The sequence below is a fragment of the Arachis stenosperma genome, chromosome 1 (assembly GCF_014773155.1).
Source record: "Arachis stenosperma cultivar V10309 chromosome 1, arast.V10309.gnm1.PFL2, whole genome shotgun sequence".
NCBI lineage: Eukaryota > Viridiplantae > Streptophyta > Magnoliopsida > Fabales > Fabaceae > Arachis > Arachis stenosperma.
In genome coordinates, this window is record NC_080377.1 from 86,461,706 (window position 1) to 86,471,705 (window position 10,000).

At 45.5% G+C, this 10,000-nt stretch overlaps 1 non-coding gene across 1 annotated transcript; it reads right to left on the bottom strand.

Moving 5' to 3' along the window:
* Positions 1–2,053: 2,053 nt before the first annotated feature.
* Positions 2,054–2,161, bottom strand: LOC130949156 (small nucleolar RNA R71). Its single transcript, XR_009073337.1, has one exon. It is a non-coding gene; the product is annotated as a small nucleolar RNA R71 (small nucleolar RNA).
* Positions 2,162–10,000: the final 7,839 nt, after the last annotated feature.

Below are 10,000 nucleotides of genomic sequence, written 5' to 3' on the forward strand. Positions count from 1 at the left end.
CTGACGGTTCATCTTGTTGCTTAGATTAGGTATTTTTTTTTCTTTTTTTCAGAGTTCTTAAGAATGAATTCTAGTGTTTCAAGGTGATGTTCTTATCATCACCAAAGCTGATTGATCATCATCAATTTAGCTCTTGAATGCAATGTCTTGCTGAAGCTTAGCTAGCTATGTCTAATTCCTTTAGACTAAAGCTTTAGACTAACATTGCATGATTCCTGGAATTCTCATTAAGAATTTTGATACCTTTATTTTCTCTTCCATATAATTTTCGAAAAAAGCACAAAAAAATTACAAAATCATAAAATCCAAAAATATTTTCTGTTTGAGTCTAGAGTCTCATCTTAAGTTTGGTGTCAATTGCATGTTTCTGTTTTTCTTGCATTTTTCGAATTTATGCATGTGTCTTCACTAATCTTCAAGTTGTTCTTGATGATTTCCTTGTTTTGATCTTTGAATTCTATTGACTTGAGTGTTTGTTGTTTCTCATATGCATTCTCATTTTGTTAATATCAGTAGTATACAAACTGCTAAGTTTGGTGTCTTGCATGCATTGTTATTTGATTTTATTTGCATTTTGATTATTCCTTATTATTAAAAATCCAAAAATATTTTTAATTTGTGTCTTTCCAAGTCAATAATACAGAGAATTGAAGATTCAGAACATACTGCAGAGGAATCACACAGAAAAAGCTGGGCATTCAAAAATGCCCAGTGAAGAAGACAGACTGGCGTTTAAACGCCAGCCAGGGTGCCTGGCTGGGCGTTTAACGCCCAAAAAGTTATAAGTTTGGGCGTTAAACGCCAGAATGTGCACCATTCTGGGCGTTTAACGCCAGGATGGCAAAGGGGGAAGATTTGTTTTCAAAATCAATTTTTTCAAGTTTTCAAAGTTTTTCAAAACCAAATCTTTTTCAAATCATATATTTTCAATCAAATGTTTTCAAAATCAATTTCTTTCCTTTTTCAAAGATACTTACTAACAATTAATGATTTGATTGAACATTTTTTGCCTTTTCTGTTGAGGAAGGTTTTATGTTTGAATCATATCTTTTCTTGTTAGGCAAGTCATTAATTTTTAAAATCATATCTTTTCAAAATTGTTTTCAAATCATATCTTTTTAAAATTGTTTTCAAATCATATCTTCTCAATCACATCTTTTTAAAACCAACCATATCTTCTTAACCACATCTTTTTCAAAATAGTTTTCAATCAAATCTTTTTTATTTCTAATTTAAAAATCTTTTTCAAAAATCACTTGATTTCTTTTCCACTCTTATTTTCGAAAATCAATTAAGTGTTTTTCAAAATGTTTTCAAAATCTTTTACTCAATTTTCGAAAAATTACTTCCCTTCTTCTCACATCCTTCTATTTATGGACTAACACTATCCCTTAATGTAAAATTCGAACTCCATATTTTTCTGATAAGTTCGAATTTTCTACTTCTGTCTTCTACTCTTCTTTCCCTCTGACACTTCAAGGAATCTCTATACTGTGACATAGAGGATTCCACATTTTTCTTTTTCTGTTCTCTTTCTTATGAGCAGGAACAAAGACAAAGGCATTCTTGTTGAAGCTGACCCTGAACCTGAGAGAACCTTGAAGCGAAAACTAAGAGAAGCCAAGGCACAACTCTCTTTAGAGGACCTGACCGAATTCTTCAAAGAAGAAGAACCCATGGCAGCCGAAAACAACAACAATGCCAACAATGCAAGGAAGGTGCTGGGTGACTTTACTGCACCTCTATCCCTGCCATTAGAGCAAACAACTTTGAGCTTAAGCCTCAGTTAGTTTCTCTAATGCAACAGAATTGCAAGTTCCATGGACTTCCAATGGAAGATCCTCATCAGTTTTTAGCTGAGTTCTTGCAAATCTGTGACACAGTCAAGACTAATGGGGTTGACCCTGAGGTCTACAGACTGATGCTATTCCCTTTTGCTGTAAGAGACAGAGCTAGAATATGGTTGGACTCACAACCTAAATATAGCCTGGACTCTTGGGAAAAGCTAGTCAATGCCTTCTTGGCAAAGTTCTTTCCACCTCAAAAATTGAGTAAGCTTAGAGTGGAAGTCCAAACCTTCAGACAGAAGGATGGAGAATCCCTCTATGAAGCTTGGGAAAGATACAAACAATTAATCAGAAAATGTCCCTCAGACATGCTTTCTGAATGGAGCATCATAGGTATTTCTATGATGGTCTCTCTGAACTATCCAAGATGTCTTTGGATAGCTCTGCTGGAGGATCTCTTCATCTGAAGAAGACGCCTACAGAGGCTCAAGAACTAATTGAAATGGTTGCAAATAACCAATTCATGTACACTTCTGAAAGGAATCCTGTGAACAATGGGACAAGTCAGAAGAAAGGAGTTCTTGAGATTGATGCTCTGAATGCCATTCTGGCTCAGAACAAGATATTGACCCAACAAGTCAATTTGATTTCTCAAAGTCTGTCTGGAATGCAAAATGCACCTGGCAGTACTAAGGAAGCTTCATCTGAGGAAGAAGCTTATGATCCTGAGAACCCTTCAATGGAAGAGGTGAATTACCTAGGAGAACCCTATGGAAACACCTATAATTCTTCATGGAGAAATCACCCAAATTTCTCATGGAAGAATCAAGAGAGACCTCAACAAGGTTTCAATAATAATAATGGTGGAAGAAACAGGCCTGGCAATAACAAGCCTTTTCCATCATCTTCTCAGCAACAGACAAAGAGTTCTAAGCAGAATACTTCTGACTTAGCAACAATGGTCTCTGATCTAATAAAGACCACTCAAAGTTTCATGAACGAAACAAGGTCCTCCATCAGAAATTTGGAAGGACAAGTGGGTCAGCTGAGCAAGAAAATTACTGAACTCCCTCCTAGTACTCTCCCAAGCAACACAGAAGAAAATCCAAAAGGAGAGTGCAAGGCCATCAATATGGCCGAATATGGAGAGGAAAGAGAGGAGGTGGACGCCACGGAGGAAGACCTCAATGGGCGTGCACCAACCTCCTCTGAGTTCCCCAATGAGGAACCATGGGAATTTGAGGCTCAAAATGAGACCATAGAGATTCCATTGGACTTACTTCTGCCATGCATGAGCTCTGATTAGTATTCTTCCTCTGAAGAGGATGAGTATATCACTGAAGAGCAAGTTGCTAAATACCTTGGAGCAATCATGAAGCTAAATGACAAGTTATTTGGAAATGAGACTTGGGAGGATGAACCCCCTTTGCTCACCAAAGAACTGGATGACTTGTCTAGGCAGAAACTGCCTCAAAAAAAAGGCAGGATCCTGGAAAGTTTTCCATACCTTGTACCATAGGCACCATGACCTTCAAGAAGGCTCTGTGTGACTTAGGGTCAAGTGTAAACCTCATGCCTCTCTCTGTAATAGAGAAGCTAGGGGTCTTTGAGGTACAAGCTGCAAAAATCTCACTAGAGATGGCAGACAACTCAAGAAAACAAGCTTATGGACTTGTAGAGAATGTTTGGTTAAGATTGAGGACCATTACATCCCTACTGATTTCATAGTCCTAGAGACTGGGAAGTGCATGGATGAATCCATCATCCTTGGCAGACCCTTCCTAGCCACAGCAAAGGCTGTGATTGATGTTGATAGAGGAGAGTTGATCATTCAAGTGAATGAAGAATCCTTGGTGTTTAAGGCCCAAGGACATCCCTCTATCATCATGAGAGGAAGCATGAAGAGCTTCTCTCAAAACAGAGCCAAGCAGAGCCCCACAGTCAAACTCTAAGTTTGGTGTTGGGAGGCCACAACCAAACTCTAAGTTTGGTGTTGGGAGGTTCCAACACGGTTCTGAGTATTTCTGAGGCTCCATGGGAGTCCTCTGTCAAGCTAATGACATTAAAGAAGCGCTTGTTGGGAGGCAACCCAATGTTTTATAGTTAACTATTTTCTTTTGTTATTTTATCTTTTTTGTAGGTTGATGATCATAAGAAGTCACAAAAACAATGAAAAAAGCAAAAACAGAATGAAAAACAGGAAGAAAAATAGCACACCCTGGAGGAAGATGCTGCTGGCGTTTAAACGCCAGTAAGCCTAGCAGTTGGGCGTTTAACGCCCAGTCTGGCACCATTCTGGGCGTTTAACGCCAGAAAGGGGCACCAGACTGGCGTTAAACGCCAGGAAAGGGCAAGAATCTGGCGTTAAACGCCAGAAATGGGCACCAGCCCAGCGTTTAACGCCAGAATTGGCTCAAAACGTGGATTTTGATGCTATTTGGTGCAGGGATGACTTTTCCTTGACACCTAAGGATCTGTGGACCCCACAGGATCCCTACCAACCCCACCACCCTCTCCTCTTCTTCACCCATTCACCAATCACCTCAATACCTCTTCACCACTCACTCCCCTCTTCCTCATTTCTTCTTCTTCTACTCTCTTCTTTCTTCTTTTGCTCGAGGACGAGCAAACCTTTTAAGTTTGGTGTGGTAAAAGCATTGCTTTTTGTTTTTCCATAACCATTTATGGCATCCAAAGCCGGTTCAACTGAGAAGGCATGACCTCAAGCCCATCACTAAGAAGAAGATGGAGCAAACAAGAGACCCCTCTCATCAAGAAATCCCTGAGATACCTCAAGGGATGCACTTTCCTCCACAAGACTACTGGGAGCAAATTAACACCTCCCTAGGAAAATTAAGTTCCAACATGGGACAACTAAGGGTGGAGCACCAAGAACACTCCATCATCCTCCATGAAATTAGAGAAGATCAAAGAATCATGAGAGAGGAGCAACAAAGACAAGGAAGAGACATTGAGGAGCTCAAGCACTCCATAGGATCTTCAAGAAGAAGAAAGAGCTGCCATCACTAAGGTGGACCCGTTCTTTAATCTCCTTGTTCTTTATTCTTCTGTTTTTCGAATTTTAGTGCTTTATGTTTATCCATGTTTGTGTCTTATGATCATTAGTGTCTTAGTGTCTATGCCTTAAAGCTATGAATATGAATCCATCACCTTTCTTAAATGAAAAACTGTTTTTATCACAAAAGAACAAGAAGTACAGGATTTCAAATTCATCTTTAAAACTAGCTTAATTAGTTTGATGAGGTGACAATACTTGTTGTTTTCTGAATGTATGCTTAAACAGTGCATATGTCTTTTGAATTTGTGGTTCATGAATGTTAAAATTGTTGGCTCTTGAAAGAATGATGAAAAAGGAGACATGTTACTGAGGATCTGAAAAATCATAAAAATGATTCTTGAAGCAAGAAAAAGCAGTGAATACAAAAAAAAAAAGAGAGAGAAAAAGAAGGAGAAAAACGAAAACAAAAAAAGGGAGAAAGAGAAAAAGAAAGAAAAAGAAAGAAATAAAGTTGTGATCCAAGGCAATAAGAGTGTGCTTAAGAACCCTGGATACCTCTAATTGGGGACTTTAGCAAAGCTGAGTCACAATCTGAAAAGGTTCACCCAATTATGTGTCTGTGGCATGTATGTATCCGGTGGTAATACTGGAAGACAGAGTGCTTTGGGCCACGGCCAAGACTCAATAAGTAGCTGTGTTCAAGAATCATCATACTTAACTAGGAGAATCAATAACACTATCTGGATTCTGAGTTCCTAAAGAAGCCAATCATTCTGAATTTCAAAGGATAAAGTGAGATGCCAAAACTGTTCGGAGGCAAAAAGCTACTAGTCCCGCTCATCTAATTTGGAGCTTAGTTTCATTGATAATTTGGAGTCTATATATTCTCTTCTTTTTATCTTATTTGATTTTCAGTTGCTTGAGGACAAGCAACAATTTAAGTTTGGTGTTGTGATGAGCGGATAATTTGTACGCTTTTTGGCATTGTTTTTAGTATGTTTTTGATATGATCTAGTTAGTTTTTAGTATATTTTTATTAGTTTTTAGTTAAAATTCACTTTTCTGGACTTTACTATGAGTTTGTGTGTTTTTCTGTGATTTCAGGTATTTTCTGGTTGAAATTGAGGGACCCGAGCAAAAATCTGATTCAGAGACTAAAAAGGACTGCAGATGCTGTTGGATTCTGACCTCCCTGCACTCGAAGTGGATTTTCTGGAGCTACAGAAGCCCAATTGGCGCGCTCTCAACGGCGTTGGAAAGTAGACATCCTGGGCTTTCCAGCAATATATGATAGTCCATACTTTGCCCAAGATTTGATGGCCCAAACCGGCGTTCAAAGTCACCTCAAGAAATTCCAGCGTTAAACGCCGGAACTGGCACCTAAATGGGAGTTAAACGCCCAAACTGGCATAAAAGCTGGCGTTTAACTCCAAGAAGAGTCTCTACACGAAATTACTTCATTGCTCAGCCCAAGCACACACCAAGTGGGCCCGGAAGTGGATTTTTATGTCATTTACTCATCTCTGTACACCCTAGGCTACTAGTTCTCTATATATAGGACCTTTTACTATTGTATTTTTAATCTTTTGGACATCTAGTTCTTAGATCAGATCTTGGTTCTTCTGGTTCCCTCTCTGGGGCCGAAACCAATGATCACTTTTGTTCTTATGTATTTTCAACGGTGGAGTTTCTACACACCATAGATTAAGGTGTGGAGCTCTGCTGTACCTCGAGTATTAATGCAATTACTATTGTTCTTCTATTCAATTCCGCTTGTTCTTTGTCCAAGATATCACTTGTTCTTCAACTTGATGAAGGTGATGATTGACGCCCATCACCATTCTCACCCATGAACAAAGTGACTGACAACCACTCTTGTTCTACAAGCATCTGAGGCTTAGTGAATATCTCTTGGATTCTTTAATCGGAATCTTCGTGGTATAGGCAGGACCTGATGGCGGCATTCAAGAGAATCCGGAAGGTCTAAACCTTGTCTGTGGTATTCTGAGTAGGATTCAATGACTGAATGACTGTGACGTGCTTCAAACCTGTAACCTACTGAGCGTTAGTGACAGACGCAAAAGAGGGATTCTATTCCGGTAGGGGAGGGAACCAAACCGGTGATTGGCAGTACTGTGACAGAGTGCGTGCATTAGCTTTCACTGCGAGGATGGGAGGTAGCCATTGACAACGGTGAAACCCTACACGAGCTTGCCATGGAAAGGAGTAAGAAGGATTGGATGAAGGCAGTAGGAAAGCAGAGAGACGGAAGGGAAGGCATCTTCATACGCTTGTCTGAAGCTCTCACACCAATGATATACATAAGTATCTCTATCTTTATCTTTACGTTTTATTCATCATCTATACCCATTTGAGTCTGCCTGACTGAGATGTACAAGGTGACCATAGCTTGCTTCATACCAACAATCTCCGTGGGATCGACCCTTACTCACGTAAGGTATTACTTGGACGACCCAGTGCACTTGCTGGTTAGTTGTGTGAAGTTGTAGTGATCACAATTTCGCGCACCAACTACGCTCGATGCCTGGTCCCCCCGTAGGCAACAAGACCCGGTACGCGGTCAACCGGGGAAGGACGTGGCCCGAGGGAGAGCTGGCACCCGCCGAGGTCGGGCCACGCCTAGACTCGGCACGTGGTCCACGTAGAAAGACGCGCCCGAGAAAGGGTGAGCAGGCACCCTGCGAGGCAGGTGGCGTTGCAACGTTGGCTGGGGGCGTTGCAACGGAGGCAGGTCGCGTTGCGACGGATGCCGGGCGAGTTGCAACGTTGGTTGGGCGGCGTTGCAACGGAGGCAGGTCGCGTTACAGCGTTGGCTGGGGGGCAGTGCAACAGATGCCGGGCGCGTTGCAGCGTTGGCTGGGTCCGGTGCAACGGATGCTGGGGTCCGTTGCAACGGATGCCGGACGCGTTGCAACATTGGCCGGCGGCGTTGCAACGGATGCCGGGCACGTTGCAACGTTGGCTGGGGGCGTTGCAACCTTGGCCGGGCGCGTTGCAACCTTGGCTGAGGGGGTTGCAACGGAGGCAGGTCGCGTTGCAACGTTGGCTGAGGGACGTTGCAACGGATGCTGGGCGCGGTGCAACGGATGCTAGGGTCCGTTGCAACGGAGGCAGGGCGCGTTGCAACGGATGCCGGACGCGTTGCAACGTTGGCTGGGGTCGTTGCAACGGAGGCAGGGCGCCATGCAACGTTGGCCGTGGCCGTTGCACCGGAGGCAGGGCGCGTTGCAGCGTTGGCTAGGGGCCGTTGCAACGGATGCTGGGCGCGGTGCAACGGATGCTGGGGTCCGTTGCATCGGAGGCAGGGCGCGTTGCAACGGATGCCGGACGCGTTGCAACGTTGGCTGGGGTCGTTGCAACGGAGGCAGGGCGGCTTGCAACGTTGGCCATGGCCGTTGCAGCGGAGGCAGGGCGCGGTGCAACGTTGGCAGGGGTCGTTGCAACGGAGGCAGGGTGGCTTGCAACGTTGGCCGTGGCCGTTGCAACGGAGGCAGGGCGGCTTGCAACGGACGCTGGGCGCGTTGCAACGCATGCTGGGCGCGATGCATCGTTGGCTGGGAGCGTTGCAACGGAGGCTGGGTTTGGTGCAACGTTGGCTGGGAGCGTTGCAACGAAGGCACCCGCCGTTGCAACGGAGGCACCGACCGTTGCAACGGAGGCACCGACCGTTGCAACGGAGGGGCCAAATTTTCATATCTCACAATTGGCTCGTGCACTTTTCCTGAAATTTTGAGGGAACCTTGGTAATATTATTTAAAGGCCGCACAAAAAAATCCAGGTCAAAAATCGCACGTTTGCTTCCTTTTTCATTTTTATTGAATTTCTGGCTTTTCGGGTGGGAAAAAAATCGGCAAAAAAAATCCACACGGTGTAAATTCACCAAATTTGGTGGATGGAAAGATCTTATTTTTCTAGAGATTGTCGCAAAAAACGGCGTTAAAATTCGACCTCTAGAGCAGTTTCCTCAGGTATGTCTCCTCACGGAAAAGGATGTCTACCCGTGGCACTTTGGTAATGGCTCGGCAGCCTATTATAGGGGGGAGGGGTGTCGTGCTGCCAAAAATCAAGTTGCCCAAAGGCTTGCTGGGCGCAATGCCAGCAAGATGCACGATGCCTTGCCATCCCCTAGGCACACTAGCAAGCCCGTTGTGGTTGTGGTGTGCCGTCGGGGTCCCCCGCCCCGGGTCCAAGGTTGAGCGCCGGCGTCGGGCTGCTGCAAACCCCGATCACCAAAGGACCAAGAAGGGAAACATGTCCATGCACGGCCCATCTAGGCACCACCTAGGGAGCATGGCGTGGTGGAGTTGTGCCTTGTGCACCCGCGGCGTGCTCGCCCTACGTCTAGGGTCGACGCAAGACGATGCCCGACGCGGTGTTGGTTTTGTTGTGCGTGTTGCCTAATCTAGACGGTGCGGCTGTTCGATTATCGCCCGAAGCACCTCACGCCTCGGGCTGTCCCTTGAATGTTCTTCGTCGTTTCCCCCGAACCCTGCCCAGCGGAGTTGGCTCGGCACTCCCGTATGCTTCCGCTTGCCTGCACACTCCAAGGCGTGCGGGGGGCGGTTCGTCCGGGCGTGCTGGGTTTGTGGACCGTGGTGGCGGATGAGTGGTGTGCGGGTTGTTAGTGTGTCTAGCTCCTTGCCTCGCGCACCGAACGGCCGCGCTGAAACTCGAGTTGCCCAAAAGGCTTGCTTCGCGCAATGCGAGCAAGGTGAGATGCCCAAAGGCTTGCTGGGCGCAATGCCAGCAAGATGCACGTTGCCTAGGCACACTAGCAAGCACGTTGTGGTTGTGGTGTTGCTGCCGGGGTCACCCGCCCCCAGTCCAAGGTCGATCACGGGCGTCGGGCTCCGGCGAAACCCGATTGCCGTAGGAACAACGAGGGAAACACGCCCATGCACGGCCCATCCAGGCACCACCTATGGATCATGGCGTGGAGGTGTTTTGCCCTGGGCACCCGCCCGGGGCAACTCCTTGAGCTTGGCCCAGGACAAGGGATCATCCCCCAAGTCTGAGCACGGCGTGGGAACGGCGGGCGGCCTGTGCGCCCCCGCGAGGGGCAACGCGGCGTGCGCGGCCCAACGCTAGGCCAGGCCTGGTGTGGCGCACGACGCGGATGACCGATATCCGTGCGGCGGGTGTGTCGTGCGCCGGGGGTAACGCGACGTCCCCG